Raw genomic sequence first — 8098 nt, 5'->3', positions numbered from 1 at the left:
ATATATGGCTGGATAGATGGATCAATGGGTAAAACTGCTTGCTATGCGAAAGTGATGACTTGAGTTTAAGTACTCAGAACTCATAAAAGTTTTGTTATAGTAATGTTCATCTACAGTCTCAATGCCTCTATGGCTTGATGGAGAGCAGAGACAGAATTCTCAAAGTGTCCCATGTCAAGTAACCTGGTGTAGGCTATTTCAAACCAAGCGATATTGTCTCAAGCAAGGTAGAATGTGAGGATTCACACACACACAAGTCGTGGTAAGCACACACACTCATGCACACACAAACACACACTTTCATACAGATGAAAAAGAGAAAGAAATCAAATACTGTGTGGGTAGAACAGTCTTTCTGACTGTCATCTCTGATCAACAGAAATGTAGTAACAATTTCATACTTACTCTAGTCCACACATAACACACATCTTCAATGGCATCTAGATGGAATTGGGAAGACTCTTCTATCTGCTCTGAAGGATGAGACAGCTCCTGCCTGGTCCCTTTACAGATGGTAGACAATCTATCTGTATGTGAGCCTGCAGAGTCAGAGGCCCTGATGCGCTGCCTAGGAGACAAGAGTGAAGAGGACATGCTAGCTATTAACAATGTGGGAAGAGTTGTGTGGCTTAGAGGATGGGAGACAGGACAGTGTGGGACAACCAGTTTGTGCTATTCTAAGTGAATTCACCTTTATATCTTTGTATCTTTTTAGTTCTGGGTGCAAAATGAACAGCAAGATAAGCTAATCTAGATGAAAGATCTCTTCTAGGTTGGGGGTGGGAGGTGGATAAGCATCCTGAGATAAATTTAGGAAGATGGAAATAGTTTAGGTAACTCAGTAGGCACTTCCTAGGCAATACCGATAGGACCGACTTTCAGCATTGACCTTTAATACCTTGTAGGTCTTCAGGAGCACCCCTGGTGTGGTAGATGGGGAGTTCTTACACAGGGACCCCTTGGAGTTGCTGGCCTCTGTGGATTTTCAACCTGTCCCCAGCATCATTGGTATCAGCAGGGTTGAGTATGGTTGGACAATTCCCATGGTGAGGCACAGTTCCAATCCTCTGGGAAGACTGAGGCTCATAGTGTAGGTGGCAGAAACTCAGAGACTTGTTGAATCAGGTTTATTCTATTTTACATGTATAACTGCTCTCTTATCCCAGTCTTACCATGATAGCACCATGAAGGAAATAAACAGAGAGACCATGCGGGCTGTTCTGAAGAGCACAGCAATACAGATGGTAAGTTTTTATAAGTTCTCCCCCAATAAAGAGGATCTTCCATTTGCACTTCCCAGACAACAACCTCTTAAATAAAGGTTGTTGTATGTGCGTGTTTCTAGGTACGCTCATTCCAGAGATTGCAGCTGTGCTTCTGTATTCTATCTCATCAAGGACTCCATCTCTCGATCTCAAGACTGCTATTCTCCTACCCAGTGGTCTGCCTAACTTCAATCTTTCTGATGTCTCTGGTATAGATGCTGCCTCCTGAGTGTAGTGATCTGTTGATAGACAAGTACATGGGGGACACTGAGGACTCCAAGGCTCTCCAAATACAGTTCAATGAGATGATGGGGGACTTCACGTTTGTGATCCCTGCTCTCCAAGTAGCACACTTTCAGCATGAGTACATCTATAACAAGGCCAAGGGGGATGCTCTGAACTGTGGGTTCTAGGTAATCTCAGTAGTGTCCAGGTCTGACTCAAGTCTTGATCGGGTCTCCTTACCTCAATAAATCCTTATGTCTAGTGTAAGACAGTAGGATTTTATCTATCTACTTGTGAGGAAACATGTTAATGCTACTCTGCCCAGCCCTTGGGGATTTGACAAGACCCTAGGGAAGGGGAGAGCGAAAGATGGGACAAGACACACAAGGAAGAAGCACAAGTCTGAATGTCTGATCAAGTGCTTAAACTTTATTGTTCAGGTTTCTGTTATAAAGGCAGGCAGGCAGGAGGGTCATCTAGCAGTCAGGGTCCAGGGTCATCCTGTAATTGCAAAGTTCTCTAAGCCCACAAGAATTCCTAGTGCAAATTACTTATCTAATATTTTCTCATAAGTAAGAAGGCAATTAAAACATTTCTCAGTTCAAGTTGCTTATCTGATTAATAATTTTCCCTGTCAGGAGAGCAATAAAGTATTCCTTAACTCAGGATGTTTACTTAACTGACATTTGCTCCTAGGCAGAAGGGCAATAAAGTATTCCTTAAATCAGGCTGTTTGCTTAAGTGACATTTGCTCTCAGGCAGAAGAAAGTCTTGGCTCCCAGCACTACTCACCAACTTACCTAAACAATTGTGGGAAGGCTGAGTTAACTGTTAAGAGGGTTTTCCCATTGGCAGTAACCTAGCCTGGAGGTCCCAACTCACCTGACGTAACTCCAGATAATTTTATACCAAGGCATCTTCATCTTTGCATAAAAGATAAAGCAGTATGTCTTCAGGTTAGAAGCCACTACATCACAATGTGTCCTCACTCCCAGGTTCCCATGCTCCTGTCTATTTTTATGAGTTCCAGCATCAGTCCAACTTCCTCAAGAATATGAGGCCACTTCATGTTAAGGCTGACCATGGTGATGAGCTTTCTTACGTGATTGGATCCTTCTTCTGGGACATGGAATGTGAGTTTACTTTACTTTCCATGAACTTCAGACAGCCCTAGAAGGGTCCCCAAAAGAGGAGTAAATTCTCAGTCCAGCTGAGAAAATCAAGGCTCTGAGAGAGGACAGGATCAAATGCACACACAGTTCACAAGGCTACACTAGAGTTAGAACATGGACTCTTCCCAATCTAGCCTGTTCTAGGAGGAACAAGGTCACACTGGAGCAGAAATGAACCTTGGAGGATTCAATTAGAGGCTTGACTGGATCTCGGATAACTGGATGGTATTGGAAGGAAGAACCAGGCTTTGAGTTCAGGATCAGAGTACAGTTGGGATGGTGATTTTAAACTTGGGTGGTCAGCTACAGCGGAGTGCTAAGGCCTTGTTTTCTCTCTGTCTGTAGTTGACCTCACAGAGGAAGACAAGCTACTAAGCAGGAAGACAATGAAGTACTGGGCCAATTTTGCACATCATGGGTGAGAGGATGTCCTTCCTTCAACCTCCTCAATCCTCCTCCTAATACTGTCACTCCCTGGGCCAAGCATATACAAACCATCACACAAGGAGACACAAACCAGGTCTAGTAACCTTACCACACACAGAGCAAGCACTACTGTGTAACATCTACATCCTTATATAAAAGAACATCTGCTCTGACCCAAATCAGTCCTCTTAACCCTCTGGTCTGCTTGGACCACTGCCCTGACCAAATAAGGGGATCATGCTTTGGATGATTGTAACCTTCACTCTTCTTTACTGGGTGGCATATCCACAGGAACCCCAACTGCGGGGATCTACCCCACTGGCTTGTGTTTGACCATGATGAGCAGTATCTGCAGCTGGACACCCAGCCTGCTGTGGACTGAGCCATGAAGACCAGAAGGCTGCAGTTCTGGACCAAGACTCTGCCCCAAAAGATCCAGGAGCTAAAGGGTTCTCAGGACAAGCATGCAGAGCTATAACCTCCTGTGTCAGGAAAGGTGTATAGACTTGAGTACAGGTAAGATAAGTCTGAGGTTCCTAAATACCATTGAGGATCCTCAGTTCCAAACTTATGTTTCTCCATAAACCAATATGCATGACAAACCCTGTGCATGTTACTTTTTGCTCTGGTAAAGATGGCTGCTAGAATTGCGTTAGCCTGAGAGTTCCAGTCTAGTGTGAACAATATAGCATGATCCATCTCCAAATCAAAATAAAAAGTCACAAGTTGAGGAACTTATAAACAACATATATATGATACATATACACGTATATACAACATATGTATGATACATGTACATGTTTATATATGTGTGTATGTATGTGTGTGTATGCGTGTTTGGTCAATATACTATCAGATTTGCTGTGAGGCAAGAGTTGGTTCGTTACCTAATGATCACACCTGTGTACTCTAAATCAGTGGTTCTCAACCTTCCTAAAGCTGAGACATTTAATATTGTTCCACATATTTTATTGACCCTCAACCACAAAATTATTTTTGTTGCTATCTCATAACTATAATTTTGCTATTGTTATGAATCATAATGTAAATATCTGATATGCAGATGGTCTTAGGCAACACCCATAAGAAGGGGTCCACCTTCAATGGGGTCATGACCCACTGGTTGAAAACCATTGCTCTAGATAAATGTACAAACAATGATCTTCTTGGATCTTCTAAGGGTCTTAACTCTAAATACCATTGCATTAGGGAGTAGATTTCAGAAAATCAATTTGAGCTGCATAGGCTTTTAGACAATAACTATCAGAGTTCTCTGACAATGTAAGATCCCCAGAGATGGGAGACCTTCACTTAAGTCTCGAGAAGATGTGACTCACCCACGACCATGAGAGACACCAGACTTGTTGCAATAGCAAGAGGTTTAATTAATCAAAGTCAGCACTGGGTTGAGACTCGTATCTCATGCAGGGGCAGAGGAGTGTCGACCAAGAGGCTTGGGAGAAAGGGGTATTTAAAGGAGAAAACCTCAAACCAGGGAGGTGAAGGGGGAAATCAAAAAGAGGAACAGTAGTTAGTCATAAACCAAGGTGGGGAGTGGGAAGCATCTTACACATGTCATAAATCGGGGTGGGTAGTGGGAAGCATCCTGTACACATTTTTCTCAGGAATGTGACCTTAACCTAGCCCATTGTGGTCAGTCACTCCCTGGGGTGACTTGACCAACCTGTATTTGTAGTTCTGCTATTCTTTGCCAGAATGACCTGGCTGACTTGCCCTCTGGCTAATTCTTCAGATAGTTCCTGGAACCTAGGCCTGTAAACCTGCCAACCTTAATTCAGATGATGGGGTCTCAAGCTTCTCTATGAATTTTTATATTCTTACAACACCAACAACTGAGGATATCAACTATCCATAGAATATTTGCATATATTGTCCTTGAATATGAAATCTCACCAATTTCTTTTCAAAATAGTGATCAGTTCATTTTCATGGGAATCAGAACTGGACCTGTTCCTAGACTAACCAAGCTGAGCTGGTGGTTAGAGTGGTCTCACAGGTCTCAGTGGGTTTCACAGTTGTCCACTTTCTGAAGTTTGGTCTTGTTCCTAGGGTTTCTGAAGCCTCTGAAGTCCACACTTGCATGAATATATCACATCTATTGGATGACCCTGCAATTAAAGTTGCAGTCCACTATGTCTAGATAAGCTCTCTGAGCCTGCTGCTAAATGGAAGACTCCCTTTCTCAGTGGGACTCCCTCTTCTCTACCTGATCTTATCTGGAGAGTGTTATAAGCACAGCAGCCTGACGTTATCTAGAGGATGACCCTGCACAAAGCTTTTGGCAAGTGCTGCACGGTTTAGCACATAAGTCCTACTCAGCCCTTCCTACCATATGATAATTAGGTACTGTGTTATGAAGATCAGCCTTCTTCCCCATCCCCCGCCCCCTCCTGCCAGTAAACCCAGAAATCTTCTAGCTTATGTCCAGATTACAGCTTCAACTTCCTCTCTCCAGAAACAAACTTGTCCAGCAGGTTCTTAGCATATTGCTCTTCATGTACATGAAACGTTCCCACCCTAACAAATTATGTACATTCACCCTGGATATCCCTACCTACTCCCAGAGATCTACATAACACTTGCTCACCACTAATAAAGTTGAGCTGTCTCACTGAAGCTGATCCCAGAAGTCAATCCTGTTGGTACTCACACCATACAAACCCTGCATTACCACCATCCCCTGCGCCCACCCCCCATCTCCCTTTGTATTTTTGGCTGGTGGCCAACAGCTCTAGGGGAGAAAGGAGCTTCACACACATCTGTGAAGATGTTTGGTTGTGGCATGCAACCTTCGATGAGGTGAGAGAGATAAGGGATCCAGGTACCTATACTAGAAGAGATTCCTGTCCTGGGCTCCCTGAGGGATTCTCTGACCCCCAAATTCCCTCATGCCGTATACACAGCTTTACTTTGCTGTAGTATGCAAACCATATGTAGTTTGAGAACACTGAAGCCCTATCATGTCATATATAAAGGAATTATTTGTGACTGGATGCTTTCCTGCATTTCCTATTGTTAGTATTCTGTCTAAACTCCACCTCCACAGTTACCTGGCAACATCCAGGTATGTTCTTCCCCACAGTTACCTGGCAATAGCTACGTAGGCCTGCCTACTATAAAAGGGTCTGCTTGCCCCCTCCTCTTTCTCTTGCTGTCTTACTCTCTTGCTCTCTTGTCTCTAGCTTCCCTCTGTCCCCTTGGCCCTCCCCACTTCCCTTCCCCCTCTCTCCACATGGTCATGGCCAGCCTCTACTCCTCTACTCCTCCACTTCTCTCTCTCTCTCTCTCTCTCTCTCTCTCTCTCTCTCTCTCTCTCCCTCTCTACTACCCTCCTGGCTCCCCTCCCCATGCCCTGAATAAACTCTATTCTATGCTATACCATCCTGTGACTGGTCCCTCAGGGGGAAGAGATGCCTCAGCATGGGCCTGCTGAGACATCCCCTTCCCCCATACCTCTCCACACATCCACAGGACATACTCTTTATCTCTTTATCTTTTTATAAACACAACACCTATATACTCCTGAAAACTCCTGACTCCTTGGTAAATCCTTACTCTGATCTTCTGTGTGCTTAATTTTCATTAATACCGTATGGTTGTTGTTCTTAATGTTTTCAAGCGCACTGGAGCAAAGTTGCTTGCATTTTGTGTTCTTTACAAAGATGCCAAATTGTGCACAAACTACTTTTTTTGTTCTAACAAATCTATGTGAAGAAGGCTAGCTCTCTGACCCAAAGATTTACTAGGCAGACCTGTGTTTGTATCCATTGACTTTTCCACCCACAGCCAAGTTCCAAAGTAATAATTCAGAGGCTTAGTATTTATTAACAATGCTTATGGGTTTTTGCTAGGTCATTAACCTGTAACTTATTTAACCCACTTAAACTATTCTATGTCTGCCACATGACTTTTCCTCAGTTTTAAACATTCAACTTTCTCCAAGTACTGGTGGAGAATCTTCCTGAAACTGACTATCCCAGAGTTCCCATCTCTCTACCAGAACTCCCATTTTCTATGTCTTGCCTTTTGCTAATAGGCCATAAGCTCTTGGTTGACAGGTGATGCTTCCACACAGTACACAGAGATTATCCATACATGTGCTGAACTCTTAATATCCCACTGGAGATTTCAATATAGAAAAAATGATTTATAGATACTTTCAAAACATAGCACCTAGGGGTTCTCATTTCAGTCACTGCATTTGAAAATCACTGAAACTGTCTCTACCTATTATATTTGTAGATACTGTATTATGGTTAGCAAATCTGTTCACCTATTTCTGTCTCAAAGTGGTAGGTGGAATAATTTTTTATGCGAAGCAGGTCTCGGTATGTCTATTATCTCATTTCAAAGGAGCCAAATTGTGCCCAAACTGACCATGTTCCCCTAAAGCATTTACTCCCTGTCATTAAGACATTGGCTCTTTTGTCTGAGGGATCCTGAGACTCCTATACATCCTTGCCTCTGATCATCTTATCCCACTGGGCAAGTTTTCCTGGCTTTGCAGAGTCTTTATAATACATTGCATTGAAATCCACCACAGGAAAGCATGACCTTTGAGGTCAAGTCCATTCAGGACACCATGAGTTCAGAGAAGGATAACTTCTAGGAGGACTGGTCCTAGACTCTTCCACTGGAGTCATAGCACATTTCAGCTCCTGCTGCTGATGTAAGTCTATGTGGATTTCATTTGCGCCAGCAACAAATCATGTGTTTATAAAAAGATAAAGAGATATTGAATATGTTCTGTGAAGGTGTGTGGTGAGGTATAGGGAAAGGATTTTCTCAGCGGGCCCATGCCTAGGCATCTCTTCCCTCTGAGGGACCAGCTACACAATGGTGTAGTATAGAATAGAGTTTACTCAGGGCATGGGGAGGGGAGTTAAGAGGGTAGTAGAGGCAGAGAGAGGGAGGGAGGGGGAGATAAAGAAGAGAGAGAGAGAGAGAAGAGAAGAGAAGAGAAGAGAAGAGAAGAGAAGAGAAGAGAAG

General features: G+C 43.4%; 1 pseudogene; it reads left to right on the top strand.

Annotated features, from left to right (window-relative positions):
- Positions 1-3566, top strand: part of LOC114630953 — a 12676-nt pseudogene extending 9110 nt beyond the window's left edge.
- The last annotated feature ends 4532 nt before the right edge of the window (positions 3567-8098 follow it).

Source organism: Grammomys surdaster, unplaced genomic scaffold, assembly GCF_004785775.1.
Source record: "Grammomys surdaster isolate TR1022 unplaced genomic scaffold, NIH_TR_1.0 349, whole genome shotgun sequence".
NCBI lineage: Eukaryota > Metazoa > Chordata > Mammalia > Rodentia > Muridae > Grammomys > Grammomys surdaster.
Note: the sequence above shows the minus strand (reverse complement) of the source record. Positions and strands in the feature narration are given on the sequence as shown.